This window comes from Delphinus delphis, chromosome 4 (assembly GCF_949987515.2).
Source record: "Delphinus delphis chromosome 4, mDelDel1.2, whole genome shotgun sequence".
In the NCBI taxonomy this organism is placed as follows: domain Eukaryota; kingdom Metazoa; phylum Chordata; class Mammalia; order Artiodactyla; family Delphinidae; genus Delphinus; species Delphinus delphis.
The window spans coordinates 9159599-9186293 of NC_082686.1; the positions used below are offsets into that span (position 1 = coordinate 9159599).

Genomic DNA, 26695 nt, shown 5'->3' on the forward strand with positions numbered 1-26695 from the left:
GGAGCTGAGTCCTTCCTGGGTTTGGCCTCTGTCCTCATTTCAGCCCCTCCTCTGGTCTCACGGTGGCTCTGGGATGCACGTATTATGTCTTTATTAGATGTGAAGAAACTGAGGCATAGAGGGGTCAGGGGACTTATCCCACATCATACGGTTGGGGTTTGACCCCAGGAGTGTCTGAGTTCAAGTCTATCACCTGTCAGCCACACCTGTTTCTGCCTCCAAAGATGGGCAGCCTAGGGTGCAGGGTAGGGATGGGCCACCTGAGAGCAGTTTTTGTTGTGTCTGATTTTTGTGTTACAATGGGCGACCTCATTGGCCACGAGGACCCAGCAGCACCGAGCTTTGAGGAGAAAGAAGGCCTGCCCGGAAGTCCCTGCGGGCCAAGCCCTCTCCCTGCAGCCTGACTTTTTATGGTCGAATTTCAGTTTTCCAGCCTCTCCCACTCACCCTGAAGACCCACATCCCATAAAGGGCAGCAGGTGTTACTAGAGGGGCAAGAAGGGGAGAGTGGTCCCGCCAGGCAGGCTTCTCCCATTCCGGAGGAATTTGTCCTGGGGTGGGGATCCCTATTGATATCAAGGGTCCCTGTCCAGCTCTGCAGCTCTGGCCACAAGCATTTGGACGCCTTCTGGTGCCTAGAATCAGAAGGTGAGGCAAAACCCAGGACTGCAAAGCGTCTACTAAGCAGTTATTAGGGCAGAAAGTAATTGCAGTTCTAACTTCGCCCTTTTCACAAAGGGAGACTCTAAACTGATTAAGAGGAGAGGGGGCTTCAGGAGGTCACTGAGGAAGCAGGTCACGTATAGAGCATGTTGGAGATGGGCAGCACAGACCTTCGATTCTCAGGTCATCTCTGGGACTCAGTCTCCTGGGTGACTGGCCTCTGAGCCTCAGATAGTGAAGGTGGGACCAGCGGTTCGCAGCCTTAACCATTCAAGGGAATCACATGTGGAGCCTTTTTAAAAAACTTTATTGAGGAATAATTGACAAATATAATTGTATATATTTAAAATGTACAACATAATGATTTGATATGTTGATACATACTCATTGTAGAATGATTACCAAGATCAAGATAATTAACACATCTATTATCTCACAGAGTTAACTCATTATGTGCCCGCGCGTGCGCGCGCACATGTGTGGTGGGAATGCTTAAGATTTACTTTCAGCAGCTTCAGGTCCACGATACCATATTATTAACTAGTCACCACGTTGTGTATTACCCACAGAACTTATTCTTCTGATAATTGAAATTTATACCCTTTGACATTTCCCCCTCCTTCCAACCCCTGATGACCACCATTCTATTTTCTGTTTCTATGAAATTGGATTTAAAAAAAAAATCCACATATAAGTGATATCATAAGTATTTGTCTTTCTCGATCTGGGTTATCTCCAAATTCATCCATGTTGTCGCAAATGACAGGATTTCATTCTTTTCTTATGTTTGAGTAATATTCCATTGTATATATGTGCCACATTTTCTTTATTCATTCATCTGTTGAAGGACATTTTAAGTTGTTTCCATATCTTGGCTATTGTGAATAATGCTGCAGTGAACATGGGTGTATGGATATTTCTTTGAGATACTGATTTCAGTTCCTTCAGATATAACCCAGGATTGGGATTGCTGGGTCACAGGGTAGTTAAATTTTTACTTCTTTGAGGAACCGCCATACTGTTTTCCATAATGGCTGCATCAGTTTACATTTCCATCAGTAGTGTATAAGGGTTCCCTTTTCTCCACATCCACACCAACACTTGTTATCTTTTGTCTTTTTGATAATAGCCATCCTAGCAGATGTGAGGTGGTTTTGATTTGCATTTCCCTGATGATTAGTGATGTTGAGCACCTTCTCATATAACTTTTGTATGCCTTTGGAAAAATGTCTATTCAGGTCCTTTGCCTGTTTTTAAATTGGATTATTTGCTTTTTTGCTATTGAGTTGTATGAGTTCTTTGTATATTTTCAGGTATACAATTTGTGAATATTTTCTCCCATCCTGTAGGCTGACTTTTAAAATTATTGCTTGTTTGCTTTGCTGTGTAGAAGCTCTTTAGTTTGATACAGTTCCAGTTGTTTATTTTAGCTTCTGTTGCCTGTACTTTTGATATCTTATCTAAGAAGTGATTGCCAAGACCACTGTCAAAGATCTTTTTCCCTATGTTTTCCTCCAGGAGTTTTACAGTTTCAGTTCTTATATTTAAGTCTTTGATCCATTTTGAGATAATCTTTTCGTGTGGTGTAAGATAATGGTCCATTCTTTTGCATGTAGATATCTGGTTTTCTCTGCACCATTTGTTAGAAGAGATTATTCTTTCTCCAGTGTGGATTTTTGGTACCCTTTCAAAAATTAGTTGACCATATATGTGTGGGTGTATCCCTGGGCTCTCTATTCTGTTCCACCGGTCTATGTGACTGTTTTTATGCCAGTACCATACTTATTTGATTACTGTAGCTTTGTAATATAGTCTGAAATCAGGACATATGATACCTCCATCTTTGTTCTTCTTTCTCATGATTACTGTGGCTCTTCAGGGTCTTTTGTGGTTCCATACAAATTTTAGGGTAGTTTTTTTTCTTTTTCTGTGAAAAATGCCATTAGAATTTTGATAGGAATTGCACTGAATCTCTAGAACACTTTGGGTAGTATGGACATTTTCATAATATTAATTATTCCAATCCATGAACATGGAATATATTTACATGTATTTGTGTCTTCTTCAGTCTGTTTCAACACTGTCTTATAGTTTTAAGTACAGGTCTTTCACATCCTTGCTTAATTTATTCCTAAGTATTTTATAGTTTTTGATGTTTCTGTAAATGGGATTGCTTTCTTAATTTGTCTTTCAGATAGTTTGTTATTAGTGTATAGAAATGCAACTGCTTTCCGATGTTGATTTTGTATCCTGCAATTTATTTATTAGTTCTAACAGATTTTTGGTGAATCTTTAGGGTTATCTATGTCTAAGATTATATCTGCAAACGTAATTTTGCTACTTCGTTTTTGAGTTGGATGCCTTTTCTTTTTCTTGCCTAATTGCTAAGGCTAGGACTTCCAGTACTATGTTGAATAGAAATGGTGAGAGTAGGTATCCTTGTCTTGTTCCTGATCTTAGAGGAAAGGCTTTAAAATTTTACCATTGAGTATGATGTAGCTGTGGACTTTTCATATATGGCCTTTATTATGCTGAGAAACATTTCTTTTATAGTTGATTTGTTGAGAGTTTTTATCATGAAAGGATGTTAAATTTTGTCAAATGCTTTTTCTGCATCTATTGAAATGATCATTTGATTATTATCCTTCATTCCATTAATGTGATGTATTGCATTTATTGATTTACATATGTTCAATTATCCATGCATCCCAAGGATGAATCCCACTTAATCATGGTTTGTGATCATTTTAATGTTCTTCTTTTTTTTTTGTGGTACGCGGGCCTCTCACTGTTGTGGCCTCTCCCGTTGAGGAGCACAGGCTCCGGACACACAGGCTCAGCGGCCGTGGCTCACGGGCCTAGCCGCTCTGCAGCATGTGGGATCTTCCCGGACCGGGGCACGAACCCGTGTCCCCTGCATCGGCAGGCAGATTCTCGACCACTACGCCACCAGGAAAGCCCTCAATGTGTTCTTGAATTCAGTTTGCTAGTATCTTGGTGAGGATTTTTGCATCTGTGTTCAACCTCTGATGATTGACCTATAATTTTCTTTTCTTGTAGTGTCCTTGTCTGGCTTTTGTATCTGGGTAATGCTGATCTTGTAAAACGAGTTTGGAAGTTTTCCTTCCCCTTCAGTTTTTTAGAAGAGTTTGAAAAGGATTGGCATTAATTTTTCTTTAAATGTTTGGTAGGATTCACCTGTGAAGTCATCTGGGCTTTTATTTGTTGGAGATTTTTGATTACCCATAATCTCCTTACTCATTATTGGTCTGTTCATACTTTCTATTAATTCATGATTCATTCTTTCATTCATTAATTCATTCATTCATTCTTGGTAAGTTGTGTGTTTCTAGGAAATTATCCATTTCTTCTAAATTAATTCATTAGCATATAGTTGTTCATGGTAGTCTCTTATGATCCTTTGAATTTCTGTGGTATCAGTTATAATGTCTCTTATTTCATTTATAATTTTATTAATTTGAGTAGTCTCTTTTTTTTTTCTTAGTCTAGCTAAAGGCTTGTCAATTTTGTTTATCTTTTCAGAAAACCAACTCTTAGTTTTGTTGATCTTTTTCTATTGTCTTTCTCATCTCTATTTCCTTTATTTATATTCTAATTTTTATTTCATTCCTTATGCTAACTTTGGGCTTAGTTTATTTTTCCTTTTCTAGTTCCTTCAGGAGTAAGGTTAGGTTGTTTATTTGAGATCTTTTTTCTTAATGTAGGCATTCATTGCTATAAACTTCCCTCTTAGAACCACTTTTGCTGCATCGCATAAGTTTTTGTATGCTGTGTTTCTATTATTGTTTGTCTCTAGATATGTTTTTATTCCTTCTTTGACCTGTTGGTTGTTCAGAAGTGTGTTGTTTAATTTCCACGTATTTGTGAAGTTTCCAGCTTTCCTTGTTACTGATTTCTAGTCTCATACCATTGTGGTTGGAAAAGATACTCAATATGATTTCAGTCTGCTTAAATTTATTAAGACTTGTTTTGTGACCTAACATGATTTACCCTGGAGAATGTTTCATGTGTGCTAGAGATGAATGTTGGATGGAATGTTCTTTACATGTCTATTAGGTCTATTTGATTGAAAGTGTCTTTCAAGTCCATCTTTAAAATTGATTCTCTCTGGATGATCTACCCATTGTTTAAGGTGAGGTATTGAAATCACCCACGATTATTGCATTGCTATCTATTTTTTGCCTTCAGCTTTATTAATAATTGTTTAATATATTTAGGTGCTTCAATACTGGGTGCATATATGTTTACAATTGTTATAGCCCCTTGATTAATTAACCCCTTTATCATTACAACAATATAATGACCTTCTTTGTCTTTTGTTACAATGTTTGACTTAAAGTCTATATTGTGTGATATAAGTATAGCTGTCTCAGCTCTCTTGGTTTCCATTTACATAAAATATCTTCACTTTCAGCCTGTGTCTTTAAAGCTTACATGACTCTTTTCTAAGCAGTATATATAGTTGGGTTTTGTTTTTTTATCCATTCAGTTACTTTTTGCCTTTTAAATAGAAAATTTAAACCATTTGCATTTAGAGTAGTTATTGATAGGCAATGACTTACCATTGCTATTTCATTAATTTCTTTCTAATTGTTTTGTAGTTTCTTTGTTCCTCTCTTCCTTTTTTGCTGTCTTTCTTTGTGAGTTGATTTTTTTTATAGTGGTATGCTTTGATTCTTTTTTTCTTTATCACTTATGTATCTATACAGCAGATAGTTTTTGCTTTGTGGTTGCCATGAGGCTTCCATAATACATCTTGTTGTGATAACTGTTAAGCTTATAACTTAACTTCAGTTGCATAAAAGTGTTCCACACATTTACTTGCTCCCACCCTCAACTTACATTGTTGTTGTCCCAATTTACAACTTTTTATATTATGTATCCATTAACAAAATATTGTAGCTATAATTATTTTTAAGACTTTTGTCTCTTAGCCTATATGCTAGAGTTCAAACTGACTTACACACCACCATTACAGTATTAGGGTATTTTGAATTCTACTATACCTTTACCAGTAAAGTTGATACTTCCATGTTTTCATGTTACTAATTAGTGTCTTTTTGTTTCAGCTTGAAGAACTCCCCTTAGCATTTCTTGTAAGGCAGGTCTAGTGCTGATAAATTCCCTCAGCTTTTGTTTTTCTGGGAAAGTCTTTATTTCTCCTTCACTAATGAAGTACAGTTATGCTAGATAAAGTATTCTTGGTGAATAGTTTATTTCCTTGAGCATTTTGAATGTGTCATCCCCTCTTCTGGCCTGCACGGTTTCTGCTGAGAAATTTGCTGATAGCCTTATTGGGATTCCCTTGTATGTGATGAGTCCCTTTTCTCTTTCTGTTTTAAAATTTCTCTCTTTGTCTTTGATTTTTGAGAGGTTAATTATAATGTATCTTGGTGAATATCTCTTTGGGTTATATCTATTTGGGGACCTTTGGGTTTTATGTACCTGGATGGCCATGTCTCTCCCCAGATTTAGGAATTTTTCAGCTATGATTTCTTTAAATATGTTTCTGTCCTTTTCTTTCTCTCTTCTTTTGTTTTGTTTTGTTTTGTTTGATAGTATCCCATAATTCACATAAGTTTTCTTCAGTCTTTTTCAATCTAATTTTTTTCTCCTCTGTCTGGATAATATCAACAAATCTATCTTGGAGTTCACAGATTCTTTTTTTTTTTTCACTTTTTAAAATTTTATCTTTGGCTGCACTGGGTCTTTGTTGCTGTGCACGGGCTTTCTCGGGTTGCTGAGAGCGGGGGCTACTCTTCGTTGCTGTGCGCGGGCTTCTCACTGCGGTGGCTTCTCTTGTTGCGGAGCACGGGCTCTAGGCTTGTGGGCTTCAGTAGTTGCAGCATGCAGGCTCAGTAGTTGTGGCTTGTGGGCTCTAGAGTGCAGGCTCAGTACTTGTGGCGCATGGGCTTAGTTGCTCCGTGCCATGTGGGGTCTTCCTGGATCAGGGATCGAACCCGTGTCCCCTGCATTGGCAGGTGGATTCTTAACCACTGCGCCACCAGGGAAGTCCCAGTTCACAGATTCTTTATTCTGCCTGAGAACTTCAACAGCTCTCTATTGCATTTCTTCATTCCATTCATTGTGGTCTTCAGCTTCAGAGTTTGTTTGGTTCTTTTTAAAAATGATTTCTGTCTGTTGAACTTATTTTTTTCATTTATTGTTTTCCTGAATTCGTTAAGTTGTGTTCTCCTAAATCCTGCTGAACTTCCTAAAATAATAATTATTTATTTATTTATTTTTGGCGGTATGTGGGCCTCTCACTGCTGTGGCCTCTCCTGTTGCGGAGCACAGGCTCCGGATGCGCAGGCTCAGTGGCCATGGCTCACGGGCCCAGCCGCTCCGTGGCATGTGGAATCTTCCTGGACTGGGGCATGAACCTGTGTCCCCTGCATCGGCAGGCGGACTCTCAACCACTGCACCACCAGGGAAGCCCTAAAATAATTATTTTGAATTCTTTTTTTGGTAACTCGCAGATCTCCATTTCTTTGGGATTGGTTACTGGAAAATCATTATGTTCCTTTGATGGTGTCATGTTTCCTTGCTTTTTCATATATATATATATATTTTTTTGCTTTTTCAGATTTCTGATGGCTTTGCATTGATGTCTGTGCATTTGAGGATGCGTTCACTTTTTGGACTGGCTTCAGTGGGAAAAGACTTTCACCTAAATGTGGTTGCAAGGGTACTAGCCTGGTGGGATACAGTGTCTTTCATTCTTGGAAGGCACAGCAGCATAGTCTCCACGCGGATCTGTCAGCTGAGGTCATCGTAGGTGCAGACTGCTGGAATATTCTGTGGCCAAGACTGCCAAGGTCCCATGGGTAGGAGTGGCAACAAGGCTTTTGGGCACTTTGGAGGTGAAGGTTGCTGGGGTCTTCTGCTTTTCCCATGGGAGCAAGTTCTAGCCAATGGGATCCCTCTTGGCTGCGGTCTGTTGTGCTGACAAACAGTAGAAGTGGAGCTGGAGTCCTGGGACCACTTGCTGAGGCAGCATCACTTGTGTCTAAAGTGTGAGCATGTATGTACGGATGGCCTGTGGAACCAAGGTCTGGGTCTCTGGGTCTCACCACAGTGACTCTGGCTGGCGGGGGGTGGTGATGCAGCAGTGGCACAGACCCTGGGGTGACAAGGTGCAGCAATGGCTTGGTCCTCGGCCCCAGGGGGCAGGGGGCAGTAGCAGCATAGCCTGCAGATGGTGGGTTGAAGTCCCACCTTTGACCCCAGGGGGCAGTTGTAGGACGGTAGTAGCACCTACCTGGTGGTGGCTTGTTAAAACCTTGTGTTAGGATCAGGGCTCAGGGCAGTGGCAGTGCCTCTGGCAATGACAGTTCAGAGCTTTGACCTGGGACCGAGGGGCAGGGCCGGGAGCACTGATAGTGTGTTTTGGCAATGATGGTTCCGAGTGGTGGCCTGAGTCGTGGGGTTGGGGCTCAGGGCAGCCCCATCCGTGATGATTCAGAGCCAAGACCTGGGAGCTGGGTGTGAGGCTCAGGGCAGTAACAGTGTGGTACTGGTAATGGTCAGAGTGTGACCTGGGACCCAGAGGGTGGGGCTCAGGGCAGCAGAGGCTGCCCCGGCAATGGTGGCACAAAGCTGTGACCTGAGACTGAGAGCAGGGCTCCGGGCAGCCTGGCTCCCATCACGTATATGATGATGCGCTGTGAGGTCCTGATCCCAGAGAGTGGGGCGCGGCAGTGCCTGGGGCCTCTGCGGACGGTGACAGCTCCAGCCCTAGGGAGGGGACATGGTGGTGGGCACTCGGGGCAGCTCTGTCAGCTGGGATCAGCGTTGGTGTAGACCGGGGGAGACCTCAGTAGCAAAGGCTGCAGATGTGCACAGTGGTGAGGCTTGCTGGAGCTTCTGCTTTCCTTTTCTCCAGGAGGTGGAATTCCTCTGGGGGTGATCTCCCTGGCACTCAGACGCTCTTGGCTTGAGGCTGGGGTAACACAGGTAAGATGCTTCCTGCACTTTTTTACATGGCCATCCTCGGTTTTTGAGCTCTGCAGGATTTTTGATGCTTCTTCATTGGATTCCAGAGCTTTCCCTGAGCTGTTTCTGTTGGTTTGCAGTTGTTCACTGTCTTTGTGAGGAGGTGAACATTGGGACCTCCTAGCCCTCCACCTTGCTGATGTCACCTCCCTCTCACATGCAGAGCTTTAAAAACTGCAGAGGCCGGAGTCTCATCCCGAGGGTCTGATTTAATTGGTCTGGGGTGTGCCAACATCCTGGGGGTCCTAAAGCTCCCAGGTGACTTTGCTCTTCACCAGAGTTTCCTTCCTGAGTCTCTGGGCTATAGGAACAAGCTCCTTTAACTTCTCCCAGCTGGAACATTCTGGAGTTTCAAGCCTACACTTACAATAGTTTTGGGAGGCAGGAGAGAGAATGCCAGTTGCTGTTCCACTGAACAAGTTTATGCTGCCTAAATAATTTCTAAAATAGTACCAATCCCTGCTGAGTACAGATTAATCCAAAGCACAAGTGCTTTAACATTCATTTCAGCCAGGACAGTGAAATATGAGTGGCCAGACCACAGCAGGGGCTCAGTACTTTTTACTTCTTTTCACAAGTCTCCTTTAAAAACTAGCTATACCTGTGAGTGTCCCAAGTGTTATGGTTGATGCCTGAAAAATAAGAAATGGATCTCTGAATCTGTGGGACTCTGCAGTGAGCTTGAGACACTTCCATCTTTGAACACTGGATGGCACAAGAAGACCGCTGGGCTGAGGATGCAGACTGAGGTCCTTGAGGCTACCGTCAAAATCAGGCAACAGGGAGTGTCATTTTTTTTTTTTCCAGATGTTAGGACCCAGACAAGGCAAACAAGAACTCTGTGTGTTGCTACTGGGATAAAATGCAGACTTCATATTCTCTTGTGGGCCGTTGGAGCTCCTTGAGTGAGAAACGCAGACCGATAAATAATAGTTCAAGGGGATGGCTGACAGAGAAGGGACCTGGCCAGAAGTTTTCACACCAGGTAGCAGGTTTTAATTCATTTTTCACACCGGCTAGCAGGTTTTAATTTCTTCTGTTCTATTTAATTTCTATCACTGGGAGCAGGGAGACAGGTCCTGACTTACAGGCAAAAAGAGCAAGGGTCGCTTTGGAGTTTAAACTGACCACCCACACGAAGAAAGGGGGGCTACTCTTGTGACCCCTCTTCTGCCAGAGGCTTCTAGAATTAGAAAGTGGTCCATTTGGTGGAGAGCTGGAAAGGAGCCACTTCTTCCCAACCAACGGGAGGGCTGCCTGTCTGTTGTTAGAGGCGTGCGTTTGATCTGAGGACAGAGCTTCAAAGTAGAGTGAAAACGACACCAGGGTGTCCTTGGACTGCTCTGTCTACAGGTGACTGACAGGCTCCAGATCCCACATGGCTGGGGCAGTGACGTGACCCAGCACACATCACCTAGTGACTGCACAGTGGCGGGGGGGGGGCTCCTTTGAAACGATCTCTTTGGTCCGCTGGACTTTCCCAGTGCCTCTGTGATCTGTCCTTCCATCAAGATGAATTCAACTTGCAGATCAGGGGAGCTCTGATCACGGTTTCTCCCTTCTCACTCTTTTCTCCTTCCACACTTCTTGCTATTTATACACAGACCAGCCTTGTCTTAAGTGGGTGTTTGTTTTCTCTTGGGCATTTCATCTAGAGCGTGGCAGCAAGACCTGGATGAGGCCCTTACTATGGTATTGAAGTTTTTCCCCTTATTTGGAGGAGTAAACTACAGATGACAGTTTCTCTGATTGGAGTTGCCTTCCTGGTGGTGGCTGGCTCTTTGGGAAACAGATCCTGCTTCAGAGTATTCATGTTGGGATAAGGAGCTCTTTGTGATTGTTGTGGTTCAATATTCAGGCCAGGGGACCACACTGTAGCCCAGGTTGGGAGCCGTGGCACACATGGACACAGCCATCAGCAGAAATTTTATGAAAAAGGAAATATTCTGTCCATTTACAAGGCAGTGTTTCTGATACCCGTAGGAGCAAAATATTGGCAGTGAGCAGCTGTTAGAATTCATCATCTTCCTTTTATAGTTTGCTAGTGGCAGGAGTCTATGGGGGAGGCCACTGCCACTGAAAATGTCCCTCAGAAAGCTAACGAAGCACTGTCAGCATCTTTTATGGGGGTGGCTTGCCCTAGAGCCCTGCTCCTTAAAAGCTGGTCTGGAGGCCAACAGAATCAACAGTACCAGGAGCTTGTGAGAAAAGCAGAGTCTCAGGCCCTGCCCTGAACCTACTGGGAGCTAGAGAAGCAGTCCCGCAGAAGTGTGACTGGCTCTGGGGTCCAAGCCATTGTGGTAGAGAATTCCCAGTCTCCTGGACCAGTCGGTCGGACCATCAGCAAGCCATCTGGCGCAGTTGGGGGACGCCCATCCTTGACATGAGGGCGCTGTTCGCGGGGCCCTGGAGCTCTGCTGGGAGGATCCATGTGGCCAGATCCTTGGCGATTATCATAGTTTCGCCCCTTTGACTTTGGGGGACGGCTGTTCCCAAATTCCTCGCAAGTGCCAGGGGAGGTGGCCCGACGGAAGCCACCCAGCTCCTTACCCCCACCCCTTGCTGCGGCTGCTGGGCAGTCAGCTGTGGAACCCCAGTCTTCCTAACATCCATTTCTGAGGTTCACATTCACGGGGAAAAAAATAGATCCCTGTGCAGCGGTGTGGTTCTGAATTCCCTGAGCCACTGCAAATGCATGGGGGCTGGTGGGCCTCGAGTGGAAGAGTCCAGGGGCTTTCAGACCCGGCCATGGTGTTAACTTAGGAGTATAAAGGAGCCTTCATACACCTACAGCTTCTTTCTGGTCATTTCCATGAGCTGCTTTCTGACTCCCTACAGCACTAAGGTTGAGTGTAGGGATGAGTTTCCTTGGAGCCTTGAAGAATGAGGCAGTGGTGGTGGTGGGGATGGATTTGGTCTTCGCTTATCTGAGGCCACCCATGGGTTCTGGGACAGAAAGACCGCAGAAGCGGAGGAGATTGCGGGAGAGATGGGCCGTGGGAAGGATCAGACAGCTTCACTCTGAGTGCTGGCTGTGCCTTTTCTTTCTTGTGGCCTGGGTTCCCTGCAGGTTCTGACATGCCCCAAGCTCAGATCCCAGCCAGTTGGAGGTGCTGGCAGCCCAGGGCATTGTGGCCAGGTTGATTTCACGGCATTGTTCTCACCCATTAGCTCACATTATGCAGAATGGGGTGGGGGCAGTGCCTGGTGTCCTTTCCTTTGTTTATAGACATATTTTTCTTTGTGAGGGGAAAAAAAGAGCTGACTCCCTTTTAAGGGACACGAAAACTGAGTTTTGTCTTCTCTTCCTATTACTGTCAAACAAAAGTCACCTTAGAACTCTCGATCACATGGGGCCTGTCACTGGCAGGAAGCGAGGCCTTCCCCTGTGAATGTATAACTTACAGTAAGTTCTCAGCAGACCAAAAAAAATGCCTTTTATCATGCTCTGGTTTTTTTCCTCCCACTGTTTTATTTCACTTACAACATCACTCAGGCCCAAATGGTATTTGTCAGGAGTAATTGGCAAATGCTGGAGGCTGTGTTCAAGGCTGCCTGAATGGAAAATCTCAAAGCCATTGTCCATGTTGAAAGAAAATATCACATTTGATCTTTTTTTACGATTTCTGCAGACATGATGCGTGTCTGCATTCTTTAGCCTTATAACCTTTATATTTGAGGGACAAAAAAAATCCCGGCAGGAAGTAGCCCTTCACAGCTAATTTACAGTATGCCGAGAAGTAACCACAACACATGAGAAGTCATTTTAAAAACATGACCATGATTTATTTTTATTAGCCATCTAATAAACCTGCACCGCTTTGCGGGTTCTTATACATTGAATTATGACTTCAAGCTTCGCGTTTCATGTCTCCTTCTACTAGGATGTTTATTCTTCTGGATAAAAATATTCCTAAGGATGGTGGCAGCCATGCTTGGGATGCTGGGATGCCCTCTCACGCGGGCTCCATTGGAGGCTGCGTGCTTCTCTGGTGCAGGATATCATGTAACCAGCAAATGAGAATCGTCTGATCAAACTGAGTCCCAGAGAGCAGAAATGATGCATCTGAGGGCCAGGAAGTGAATGGTGACACGTCTCCCAACCCATAAGTCTTCATACTGTATCAGACAGTCCCTCTTAGGTACACAGCAGAGTGTAAATGACATAGTCTGGAGGCTTTTTAAGGTCACACAACCCAACATAAATTTGCCTTTCTCCATGTTCCACATGTGTATAAGTATGTACCTATGAGGAAATGGCACAGACCAATGACGAGGACCACAGAGCTTCCCACCTCGAATCTGTGACACGGGGATAATTCTGGAGTCATAACACACACATGTTATAGAACACATGTTACAGTTGGGAGAGTGTTAGATTGAAGAACACATTTTACAGAAAACTCTGGATCAGGGGTCAGCCAGCCCCTATTTTTGTAAATAAAATTTTTTTTCTAAATGCAGACTTCTAAAAAATTGTGGTAAAATAGGTATAACATAATAAAATTTGCCATTTAACCATTTTTAAGTGTATATTCAATGACATTGAGTACAGTGTTGTGTGGCCATCACCATTATCTATTTCCAAACATTTTCTATCACCCCAACAGAAATTCTGTACCCATTAAACAATAAGTCCCCATTCCCTCCCGCCCCCCCCCGCCCCCACACCTGGTAACCTTTCATCTACTTTATGTCTCTGTAATTTTCTATTCTAGATATTTCATAGAAGTAGAATCATATAACATTTGTCTTTTTGTGTCTTGGTTTATTTCAGTTGGCATAATGTTTTTGAGGTTCATCTGTTCTAGCATATGTCAGTACTTCATTGCTCCCCCTGCTTAATTGAGGTATAATTGACAATTAAACATTGTATGTGTTTAAGGTGTACAACTTGATGATTTTGATATACATTATGAAAGAATCACCACAATCAAGCTATTTAACATATCCATCGCCTCACGTAGTTACCATCTTTTTAAAAATTAAAATTATTATGTTTGTTTTTAGTGGTGAGGACACTTAAGGTCTACCCTCTTAGCAATTTTTTTTTTCTTTTTTTTTTTTTTCCGGTATGTGGGCCTACTCACTGTTGTGGCCTCTCCCGTTACGGAGCACAGGCTCCGGACGTGCAGGCTCAGCGGCCATGGCTTACGGGCCCAGCCGCTCCATGGCATGTGGGATCCCGCCGGACCGGGGCACGAACCTGCGTCCCCTGCAACGGCAGGCGGACTCTCAACCACTGTACCACCAGGGAAGCCCCATCCTCTTAGCAAATTTGAAAAACACATACAGTATTGTTAGCTGTGGTCACAGTGTTATACATTAGATCTTCAGAACTTAACTCACCTTGCATCATTGCTTTTTTTTATTGTGGTAAAAACATAACATAAAATTTACCATCTTAACCATTTTAAAATGTACGGTCAGTAGTGTTTCCTATATTTAGTGTCTTGCAACAGATTTCTAGAACGTTTTCATCTTGCAGACCTGAAACTCTGTATCCGTTGAATAACACCTCCCCTTTACCCTCTCCCCTCTGCCTCTGGAACCACCATGCTACTTTTGTTTCTAAGAGTTCGACTCCTTTAGATACCTCATGTAAGTAGAATCAAGCAGTATTTGTCCTTCTGTGTCTGACTTATTTCACTCAGCATCGTGTCCTTAAGGCTCCTCCATGTTGTAGTATGTGACAGGATTGCCTTCTTTTTTATGGCTGAATAATATTCTGCTGTCCGTATATACCATATTTCGTTTATCTGTTAGTCAATTGATGGACACTTGGGCTGTTTCTACCTCTTGGCTCTTGTGAGTAACACTGCTATGAACTTGGATATGAAAGTATCTGTTTGAACATCTCCTTTCACTTTCTTTGGGTATATACCCAGGGGTATGTTAACGAAGTTTTATTGTAACACAGCTGGATCTCTTTGTTTACCGATTGTCTATGGCAGAGTTTACAACAGCGGAGCTGAGTAGTTGTGACAGAGACCCGATGGCTCACAAATGGCTCACAAAGCTGAAAATATTTACTGTCTGGCCCTTTACAGAAAAAGTCTGCTGACTCCTGCCCTAGATCTAATCAAATATGTGCTTCCTTTGGTGGTTCTGTTGGAGAGTTCCGTCTCCTGGGAACTGGTTTTGAACAAGGCTTAGTTCTTTACCTGGTATCTTGCGCTCACTTTACCAGGTATTTGGTACCTGGTATTCGGTAACACACCGGCCTTGCTCCAACCGCAGACAAGCTCTTTTGGCCCTAATACATCTGCTCTCCTCCCAGGGCCTGGACTGACAATAATGTTCTTTCCCTCCCTTAAAACCTAGAGCAAGTATGATCTGTGCTGTGGCAACACTTTTTTTTTTCTTGCCCCGACACATATGTTTTAGTTTCCCGTGGCTGCTGTAACAAATTACCACAAACTTGGCGGCTTAAAAACAGTAGAATTTTATTCTCTCAATAAAGAATATTGGAGGCTGGCGGTCGGAAGTCCTGGAGGAAGGAAGGAGTCCTAGAGGCTGGCAGTCGGAAGTCCTGGAGGAAGGAAGGAGTCCTGGAGGCTGGAAGTCTGAAGTCCTGGAGGAAGGAAGGAGTCCTGGAGGCTGGAAGTCTGAAGTCCTGGAGGAAGGAAGGAGTCCTGGAGGCTGGAAGTCTGAAGTCCTGGAGGAAGGAAGGAGTCCTGGAGGCTGGAGGTCTGAAATCAAGGTGTCAGCAGAGTTGGCTTCTTCTGGAGGCTCTAGGGCAGAATCTGTTCCAGGTCTCTCTCCTTGCTTCTGCGGTTGCTGGCAATCCTTGGGGTTCCCTGGCTTGTAGCAGCGTCACCTTAATCTCTGCCAACATCACCTTCCTGTGTCTCTCTGTGTATCTGCTTCTGCTTCTTTTCCATTAAAAGGACTTGGCATTGGATTGAGGGTACACCTGGTTAATCTAGGGTGATCTCCTCTTGAGATCCTTCACATAATTACATCTATAAAAACCCTATAAGGTCACATTCATGGGTACTGGTGCTTAGAACTTGGACCTTTCTTATGAGGGTGTGGTGAGGACACGGTAGAGGAGGCAAAACGTTTCCTCTGCTCTCTTAGGTTCAGTGGCTGGGGCTTGCAAATGAACTGGCAGTAGACAGACCAAGAGGAGAAAGATTTACTTTGCATGCATGTGAGTGTTGCAGGAAGGGGAACCCCTTCCAGGGCCCAAGAATGGGCTCTTGTCTAACACTCAGAAATGAATTGTCTGAGGATTCACACGTGCTGACGAAGCAAGAGACTTTATTGGGAAGGGGCGCCCGGGAGGAGAGCAGCAGGGTGAGGGAACTTAGGCGGATAGCTCTGCCGCATGGCTCGAAGTCTCAGGTTTTATGGTGACGGGATTAGTTTCTGGGTTGCCTCTGGCCAATCATTCTGGCTCAGGGTCCTTTCTGGTGGCACACACAACTGCTCAGCCAAGATGGATTCCAGTGAGAAGGATTCTGGGAGGTTGGTAGGACATATGCACTGGCGTCTCCTCTCTTCTTTTGCCCTTTCCCGTATTCTTCCCGTTTGTGTTGGCTTGTGAGTTCCGTGTTCCTGGCTAGGATCTCCTGTCATAAAATAACTCATGCAAATTGTTGCTGTCTTTGCCTGGCCAGGGCAGGCGGTTTCAGTCAGTGTTTTCCCTAACATAAGGGCCACACAGAAAAGAAATGAAAACTCCAAAATGTAGTTAGGTTTCAGAGCTTATATGTCATTTTTTTTTTTAAAAAGGTGATATACTGTAGAGAAAAGACTAGACAAAGGAAAAGGGGTTTGTACTTCTGGGGGGAGGGTAAATTGTGGGAAGGTGAATGTTTGGGGAAACTAATGGAAGATAAGGGCTGTTTAGTAAGGTTTGTTATGCAGACCAAGTTGGCAATCTCCAGTGATAGGAATCTCTGGGGATTAAGAGTTGTTCTCTTCCTGGTGTGGGGACAGGGGAGGACACCTTAACAAATGGAAGTTTATGCCCTGATTTTAGGCAAAAAGGAGGAGGGCAGAGAGTTCCTCCTGCACCTGCTGTGTCTCAGTTGCCTTCAGCGCAAAAGAGTCCTTATGCCAAAGTGGCGTGTTTTGGGGTGGCATATTCTGATCCCTTTCAACACCCTTCAACCCACCACACATATAATGGATGACATTCACATCCAGGCTATATAGCTATATATACATCTGATATAATGACACATCCCATGAGTGGACTCAGATTTTTGGAAAATACAAAGAAATCTTGCAGGGAAATAAGGCAAATGACACTGTGCTTTTTTGGGTGACTTTTATAAATACATTTATCCACATGTTAAATAAAGCAGCCATGTGATGATCTCAAAAACTGTTCACTTTGCAAAAAACTGTTGATGTGATTATTGAACATTATTTAAAAGTGTATTTTATGGTACAGATTTTTAAAAAAATGAGTATTGATTTTGTTCTCCTTCTGTATTCCTCAGATAATTCAGTAGGCACGTGCTACAATAAATACGTTTAAATAAAGACCGTTTTGTTAAAAGTCACGATAAATGGAATTCACAGATATTTGAATGCTATTAGTAGGGAGAGATCACGTGATGGCCTTGATCTGCAGGTGGCTTTCCCTGCTTTAAGGGACACAGTCATATTCAAGCTGTTTGATTTTTTTTTTTTTTGGTGATACGTGCCTGAGAGTAAATTTGAAATAATTTGAAAGTAAATTGGAAAAAAATAAAGAATACTGAATACAGCCAGCTTGCAGATTTCTCTAGCACGCTGACTGAGGAGGGGCGTGGTAGCATTCTGTTCCCTGGTGATGCAGAGACCGCTGACACATTCTTTGCTTGTCCTTGATGTCTTTCTTACCGAAAATATATCCCTGAGTGAAATTCAAAAGAGAACAACAGAAACTGTGAAACCACACCTCGTGAGCAGTATAAATTGTAGTTCCCACAACTGTCAACTGTATCATGGGCTTTTGGGTGTGAGTGGTGGGACAGTAGTTAACTATCTCTCCTTCATCTTAAGCCAACTTTTTTTTTTCTTAATTGGAAAAGTGCATCATTATTTCTTGATTTAAAAAAGTGACATTATTTCAGGAGTCACATTAAATCTACTCTAAATTATTGAAAGAATAATTTTACATCAGAGCCGTTAAATTTTTATTAATAACAAGTTATTTGTGCACACCTTGGGCTGCCTGGGATAATGTGAAGGTTGAACTTAATATGCAAGGTGGTTTCCCTGTTGAAAAATTAGGGGCTTCTCCAGCCAGAGCACCACAGTGATACACAGCAGTGGAAATGGGAGTCACAGCTACATTTTCTGGAGAGAGATCACAGATCAGGACAAAGCAGGGGGTCCTTTTATATGAAAGCTTGCAGAGTAGGCGCTAGGAGTTCTGGGGCTGTCTAGAGCTGCATGGGTTGGAACGGGAGTGGCCAGGGCAATGCAGTCCCCTCTCTGTTGGACTGATCCTTTGAGGTGAGATTTTTGGAGTGGATCATGGAGAAACAGAGAACGTGTTAGAATTAGGATATGAAGACTTCAAGGAAACAAGCAGCCTCTCGAGCATCTATAATCAGGGGGAGGCGGGGTGAGCACACACCAAAGGGCATTGCAGACAGGGAGGGACCTGTGACCTGCTATCACACCGAGGAAGCCACTGCAGCACTTCACACCCCTGGGGCCCTGCCTTGGCTCCCCATCAAAAGCACACCTAATTTCAGAACACGCCTCCTCCAATCTTACCATGCAAAATCCTACTCCAAAAGGAGAAGAGGGAAGGAAGTTAAGGACTGTGGGAGAGAAGCAGAGGGTTTTTATAATCACTTCGCAGCTTCTGCCCAAGGGTTGTTCTGCTCTTCCCAATCATCTCGTATTCTTGGGAGCTCAGCTGTGTGTTTGCTGCTAGGAGGGATGGAGAAAGGCCGTAGTATAGAGTTGGAGAGACTTGGATTGATGTGTATCTGTCTCCATATCACCATGTTCCCTTCCCATTAACATGTGGCACCTCCAAATCTGTGACATAACATTGCCATGTAATTTGGCAACGTGCAAAGAGAAAAGAAAATACACGGTTTGCCTGAAGTAGGAGAAATATGAAATATAATCATTCACAACAGTCATATCAATTGTAAAGCATAAATCATGACTTTTGATTCTAGTATCGTGTAAACCAATGGTTGACAAAATATGGCCCATGGACCAAATCTGGCCTGATGCTCGTTTTTTGGTAAATGTTTTATGAGAACACAGCTAAACCCATCCATTTACACAATGTCTGTGGCTGCTTTGTTCTTACAAAGGCTGATTGAATTGTTGCAACAAAGACCCTCAGGCCTGCAAAGCTGAAATATTTAGTATGAATAAATGGAAAAAGTTTGCCGACCCCAATTAAAAACTTAAGATGGAAACCAAAAGCAAAGGTGAACTACAGACACAGTCTAAGTGGTGGTCTTGTATTATAACATTAGATTGCGTCTGTACTCTCCCTTTGACTTGTTTTGCTTCCTGAGCTACTTTCATGGTAAAAGTGAAGAGCTTACTGGTAAACCTGTAGAAAACAAATGACAGTGATAGGTGGCCCCAGATGCTTTTTTTTTTTTTTTGCGGTATGTGGGCTTCTCATTGTTGTGGCCTCTCCAGACCGGGGCACGAACCTGCGTCCCCTGCATCGGCAGGTGGACTCTCAACCACTGTGCCACCAGGGGAGCCCCCCAGATTCTTGTTTATTGTTCTCTTCCCCAAGTATCTACTGGATGTTTTCATTGTCTTCAGAGCACAAGTGGTTCCTCTATGTTCCCCAAACACTGATTCACTTTAATCAATCCCTAAAATGTGGATAAGTACTGGCTAATGGATGTTTCCAACAATTGTAATGTATCTGAAAAGCAAATAACCAGTGGTACACAATAATGAAGTCATTTATCAAATATGAGAAATCCTCGCACACAAAATTGTGAATTCTCATGATTGATGCCATGACTACAAAACAGCAGTTTTTTTTTTTGTTTTTTTTTTTTGTGCGGGCCTCTTCTGTTGCGGAGCACAGGCTCCGGACGCACAGGCTCAGCGGCCATGGCTCACGGGCCCAGTCGCTCCGCGGCATGTGGGAATCTTCCTGGACCGGGGCACGAACTCGCATCCCCTGCATCGGGAGGCGGACTCTCAACCACTGCGCCACCAGGGAAGCCTAAAACAGCAGTTTTTTACATCCTCTGATTACAGGAGCATAAATTCTATATTTCGAATACAGAAAAAGAAAAACGCCAATGTCTTACATCTTTTTAAAATTGATGTTGAATGTGCAGGGCTTTGAGACTTTGAGGAATCATGTCCAACATTGTACTGAGCAACTTTAAAGAAATAGTGGATTGAAACGCAATGAATTTAGGATGGAGAAGCAGTGGATTGTATTTCCATTCAGGCCTGTCAGGGAGTCAGTTCATCTGTTGTTTTGTTCATTTCTTGTTTTGTAATTTTGCCAATCTGACACATCTAGGAAGTGAGATTGATTTGCTCACCTTTCGGAAGAGCAGTGAGTAAAGAATCTGTTTCTAAATGATTTTTGCCATAAAATTCCATCAATTTGGACTCGTAATAGTTTAGATATAATATATCCCTGACAAGTTTTGTTTTCACATCTGTGGCCTGAGATGTGGTGTTTAATGAAGCAGAATCCCAATAGGAGTTTCCATCTTACTAGAGTTTTTGGAAGAATCTTAAATGGATCCAAGCATATACTTCACGGTGGCTCCTAAGATAATTCTGTTTCTCTCATTCTTTTGCCCAGAAGAACTCTCTTCCTCAAACATGTTTTTCTGTCCAAGCTGAGTCTCTTGGGCACCAAATCCCTCCCCCGGTTCCTCTCCCTTCTGTGGAGTGCCTTGCTCTCCCTTAGTTCCTCTTAAACCCCTCCACTCCCCCTTCCTTCCCTGAGGCCCCTTCCTGATTTCTCCTGGACCTCTGTCTTTGATTCCTGATTCCTTTCCATAAGTTCTCCTGCAAAACAAACTTTTCTCACCCACTGCACCCCACCCCCAGAGAAACCCATGCTTCTCATCATGTCACCCCCCTCCTCCTCCTTTTCCTTCCTCTTTCTCTTCACATCCTTTGGGGAACACTCTTAGGAACTTCAAATTCTCACTGTCCTTTTAAAAATTGAGAGATAATTTATGATAAAATTCACCTTTTAAAAGTATCCAATTCAGTCATTTTCAGTATATTCACGAAGCTGTGTAACTATCACTATTATGTAATCCCAGAACATTTGCATCACCCTCAAAAGAAACACCTGGTCTATTAGCAGTCACTCCCCACTTCCCCTCCCTTCAGCCCCTGGTAACCACTAATCTACTCTGTTTCTATGGCTTTGCCTATTCTGGACATTTCATGTAATAGGAATCATAGAACAGGTGGCCTTTTGTGAGTGGCTTCTTTTATTTAGCATGATGTTTTCAAAGGTCATCCATGTTTTCGCATATATCAGTACTTCATTAATTTTTATGTGGAAGAATATTCCATTATAAGGATATACCGTATTTTGTTTATTCATTCATCAGTTGGACATTTGGGTTATTTTCATTTTGGGGCTATTTGAACATTGCTGCTATGAACATTTCTATACGAGGTTTTATGTGAACATGTGTTTTCAGTTCTCTTGGGTATATACCTAGGAGTGGAATTTTGAAGAATTGCCAAACTGTTTTCAAAAGTGGCTGTCATTTTAATTCCCACCAGCAATGTATGAGGGTTGCAGTTTCTCTGCATCCTCACCAACACTTGTTTTGTCTATCTTTTTGATTATAGCTATCCTAGTGAATATGAAATAGTATCTAATTGTGCTTTTTGTTAGCATTTCCTTGGTGACTGTGATGTTGAGCAGATTTTCATGTTTCTTATTGACCATTGTGTATCTTCTTTGGAGACATGTGTATTCAAGTCATTTGCCCATTTTTAAATTGGATTATTTGCTTTTTATTGTTGAGTTGTAAGACTTCTTTATATATTCTGTATACTAGACCCTCAACAGACATATGATTTGCAAATATCTTCTCCCATTCTGTGGGGTATCTTTTCATTTTCCTGATAGTGTCTTTTGGAACACGAAAGTTTTTGATTTTGATTAAGTCCAATCTATTTTTTTCTTTAATTGCTTGTGCTTTTGGTGTCATATCCAAGAAACCATTGTCTAATTGAAAGTCACAAAAATTTACACCCGTTTTCTTCTAAGAGTTTTATAGTTTTAGCTCTTACATGTTGGTCTTTGATTCATTTTGAACTAATTTTTGTATATGGTGTGAAGCAAAGGTCCAACTTCATTCTATTTATTTATTTGTTTATATTGCCGCACCATGCAGCATGCGATATCTTAGTTCCCCGACCAGGGATCGAACCTGTGCCCCCTGCAGTGGAAGCGCGGAGTCTTAACCACTGGACCGCCAGAGAGGTCCCCCAACTTCATTCTTCTGTGTATGAATATCTAATTGTCTCAGCACCATTTGTTGAAAAGACTATAATTTTCCCATTGAATTGTCATGGTACTCTGCTGGAAGTCAATTGCTCGTAAGTGTACGGGTCTACTTCTGGACTCTCAATTCTTTTCCATTGATGTAGATGTCTGTCCTTGTGCTAATATCATACTATCTTGATTACTGTACCTTTGTAGTACATTTTGAAATTGGAAAATGTGAGCCTTCCAAATTTGTTTTTCTTTTTAAGATTTTATTATTTTTTTGGATATTCTGAGTCCCTTGAATTTCCATATGATTTTTAGGATCAATTTGTCAGTTCCTGCAAAAAAGCCAGCAAGGATTTTTAGAGGGATTGTGTTGAATCTGTAGATAATTTGAGGACTGTAACCGTTATATCAGTTACGGTTCTATCAGTCAAACAGAACTGGTAGGAGGCACACACGTACTCACACACACACAGCAGTAAGTTGGCTCCTGCAGTTGTGAGGCCTGCTAGGCAAATCTGAAGTCTGCAGGGCAGGGTGTCTAAAGAGCAGGCTGGCACTCTGGGACACGAGGAGAAATTGAAGTCCACAGGTGGAATATCTTCTACTTGGACACCTCAGTTCTATGCTTACAACTTTCAACTGATTGAATCAGGCCCGCCTGAATTATTTAAGATAATCTCGTTAACTGAAAGTCAGCTGTTTATAGAGGATAACCACATCTACAAAATACCTTCATAGCAACACCTTGATTAGTGTTTGATTGAATAACTGGGGACTGTAGCCTGGTCAAGCTGACACATAAAACTGACTTATCACCGCTACCTTGACTATATTAAGTCTCCCAATCCATGAACATGAAATATCTTTCCACTTGCTTAGATCTTTAAAAATTTATTCCAAGGAGGCTTTGTAGTTTCCATTGTATATGTCTTGCACTTCTTTTGTTAAATTTACTCCTACCTATTTTGTTGTTTTTGATGTTATTGTAAATGGAATTGTTTTCTTATTTTCATTTTTGGATGGTTCATTGCCCTGTATAGAAATACAGTTGATTTTTGTATATTGACCTTGTATCCTACAGCCTTGCTGAACTCTTTATTAACTCTAATAGATTATTTTGTGGATTTCTTAGGATTTTCTATATATGTGATCTGCAAAGAGAGAAAGTTTTACTTCTTTCTAATGTGGATGCTTTTTATTTCTTTTTCTTGTCTAATTGCCCTGGCTAGAACCTCCAGTACAATATTGAATAGAAGTGGTGAGAGGGGCCTTCTTGTCTTGTTCCTGCTATTAGTGGCAAAGTTTTCAGTCTTTTACCATTAAGCATGATGTTAACTCTGGGTTTTTGAGATACCCTTTATCAGGTTGAGAAAGTTCCCTTCTGTTCCTACTTTATTGAGTGTTTTTATCATGAAAGGGTATTGGGGTTTGCCAAATGCCTTTTCCATGTCTAATCATATGGTTTTTATCCATTATTCTCTTAATAAGGCATATTACTTTGATTGATTTTCGTATCAACTAACCTTACATTCCTGGGATAAATCCCACTTTGTTATGGAGCATAATCCTTTTTATATGTTGCTAACGTTTTGTTGAGGATTTTTGTATCTGTATTCCTATGGGATATTGGTCTATAGTTTTTTTTTCTTGTAATATCTTTGTCTGATTTTGGTATCAGAATGCTACTGACCTTGTGGAATGAGTTTGGAAGTGTTTCCTCTTCTTTTCTTTGGAAGACTTTGTGAAGTATTGGTGTTTTTCACTGTATTTTACAGCAGAATGTAGATCTCCTCAGCCTCCATTCTAAAATGTTGAAAGAGGCAAGTGAGAAGGAATAGCCCCTTTGTGCTTCTAGATGTTGTCATCTCTGCATGATGCCTGGATCTATGCAGCCTCCTTGGGACTATGAAGGGAGTCATCCCAAGTCAACACCCTGAGGATGGCAGAGTATAAAGAAGGAAAGAATACACACTCCTTATGAGTGTGGAGACCTCCTGTCTCCTTCCTTGTTATGTGAAGGAGAGAATACACACTCCTTATGAGTGTGGAGACCTCCTGTCTCCTTCCTTGTTATGTGAAGTAACATGTCTTTGTTATTGTTTAAGCCCCTTTTGGTTAGGTTTTCGGTTATTTGCAGCTAAAAATATCTATATGATAGTTATTATTGTATCCTCTGCAATAGGAGCATTCCTTGTTTTTTAAATTTTCTTCCACTTCCTATGTCATCGGGTTAAGACATATTGTGCCTGCAGAAAGGTATCATCAGAGGGACTAGACAGTCACTGGCTTCTGTTTAAAATAAACCAAGTACAGTCTCAAGGTTGTGTGGTCTGTAGCTCTGCCACGGCTCTTTAGGATGTCATGACCATTAAAAAAACCCTCAAGGGGTTACCGTTTTTGCCCCTTGTATGAACGTGGGTAATATAAAGGACAAATTGAATTTGGAGAGACATACTGTGGAGCCCGAATTGTAACTCACAGAATGAACAGGTATATTAGTCAGGGTTCTCCAGAAAAACCAAACGAATAGAATTGTGAGATGGCCCCAGATTCCTGCTGCCTGGTGTACATACTCTGTATAATCCCCCTTCCTTCTTAAGTGTGGACAGGACTATGAACACCATGACTAGGTTATGCTATATGATAAAAGTGAAGGGATTTTGCAGTATATAATTAAGACTCCAAATCAGTTGAGTTAATCCAAAGAGATTATCTTGAGTGGGCCTGACTTAATCAGGCAAGCCCTCAAAAGGGACCAAGTCCTTCTTGAAGAGGTAGATTTGAAGTGTGAGGGGACCTGTGGAGGAGGCCACGTGGCAAGGGCTAGAGTATAGCCTCAAGTAGCTGAGAGTGGTCCCCAGTTGGCAGCTAGCGAGAAAATGAGGACCTCAGTCCTATAGCTCTAAGGCAGTGCATTCTGCCAACAACCCCATGTTGCTTAGAAGTGGATCTTTCCCTCATTCAACCTCCACATGAGGGTGCACCTGGCTAACAAGTTGATTTCAGCCTTGTGAGACTGTCTCGGTCAGCTCAGGCTGCTATAACAAAAATACCATAGACTGGGTAGCTTAAACAACAGACATTTATTTCTCACTGTTGAAGATCTTGGAAGTCCAAGATCAGTGTGCTGGTGGATTCTGTGTATGGTGAAGACCCTCTTCCTGGTTTGCATGGGACTGCCTTCTTGCTATATAATCACACGGCAGAGAACGAGAGAGCTCTGGTCTCTTCTTTTTCTTACAAGGCTCTAACACTTTCGTGGGGGCCTCACCCTCATGACCCCATCTAATCTTAATTACCTTCCAGAGGTCCCATCACATTGATGATTAGAGCTTCAACATATGAATTTTGGGGTGACACAAACACTAGTCCATTAGCAGAAATCCTGAGCAAAGAACCTTGTTAAAGTGTACTGGATCTTGGACTACAGAAACTGTGAAATAATACATTTGTGTTACTTTAAGCCACTAAGTTTGTTGTAATTTGTTATTCAGCAGTAGAAAATTAACATAGGTACCATTTCAAATATCGCTCCTTTATATTGAAAGAATATCTCAGTGATCAACATAAAGTAAATTACTAAAAGTAATGTTTGGCAACTCAGGAAATTACATAGATCAGATGCCCCAGCAAATTGCCTTTTCTTTCTCTTTTTTTTTTTTTCCATTAAACATTGTCACTTCTGATGGGACCTCACAGACAAGGAGAGTGTAGGGGATACTTTTTCATCTTCTCCAAGAGAGTTGGCTAGGTGTGATCAGCCCTTGGGAAGCCGGTGTATTGAGAAGCCCTTGTCCTGGTCATTGGCCAGTGGAAGCCACAGTTAGTGCTGGCTTGTACACATTTGTGGGTTCCTTCTATAGGGAGGAAATCTATTCCAGGGAAGAGCATCCAAGTTAAGGAAAGCCTCAGCATTGGGAAAGATTGCTTAAAATACACGGGACTGATACCTGGTTGAATTTTTTTCTCTATGTAATGAGATATAATTCTTTCTTGAAACCTTATTACTCAGGAAAAATTGTTCAGGCAAATCCAGTTGGCTAGGTAAGTTCCACTTGTCCTGTTAGCAGTTTGAGCATCACTCGTGGTTGTTAGGTGGAGCTCGAAGACGGTGTCCTGACTATATGTTATTAAACTGTTTCACAAAGTGATTTTTTTTAAAGACAAATGATCATCAAAACCACTGACCTTTTATTAACCTTACTCAAGAAAGTTCTTGGGATTATTTCTTAATGTTACAGATTATTATGGGACAATTTTTTTCTTTGGCTTTGATGGGATCAAAGGTAGTTGTGTACATTTCTAGTTTGTAAGGCAACAGAAGAGGCAGAGAAGTACCATTCTTGTTGTTGTTGGATTGATGATGAAAATGAGAATAAGATGAAGGGTTTTTTTTTTTGTAAATGTAAAAAATGTCCAGTCATTTGTACAAATGGTTTAAAAGCCTTGAGATTTTAGGCGTGTATATTTGCAATTTTTCTCCTTTACTCATTAATTACTAATATGTTTTAATCACTGAGAACACTGTTTTGATCATTAAGAATTTACAATGTAAAGATTATTTCACGGTCGAGTTTC

General features: G+C 42.1%; 1 protein-coding gene across 5 annotated transcripts in view; it reads left to right on the plus strand.

The window, feature by feature from the left end:
- The window catches only part of SETD4 (SET domain containing 4), a 284441-nt gene that overhangs the window by 35802 nt on the left and 221944 nt on the right, over positions 1-26695 (plus strand). The window contains exon 12 of one of the 5 annotated variants that reach the window (XM_060010332.1): positions 15143-17760. The exons of the other annotated variants lie outside the window; for them this stretch is intronic. The gene's annotated coding sequence lies outside the window, so the exon portion shown is untranslated. Of the gene's footprint in view, positions 1-15142; positions 17761-26695 lie in introns of those variants that run through there. 5 annotated transcript variants of the gene reach the window in all.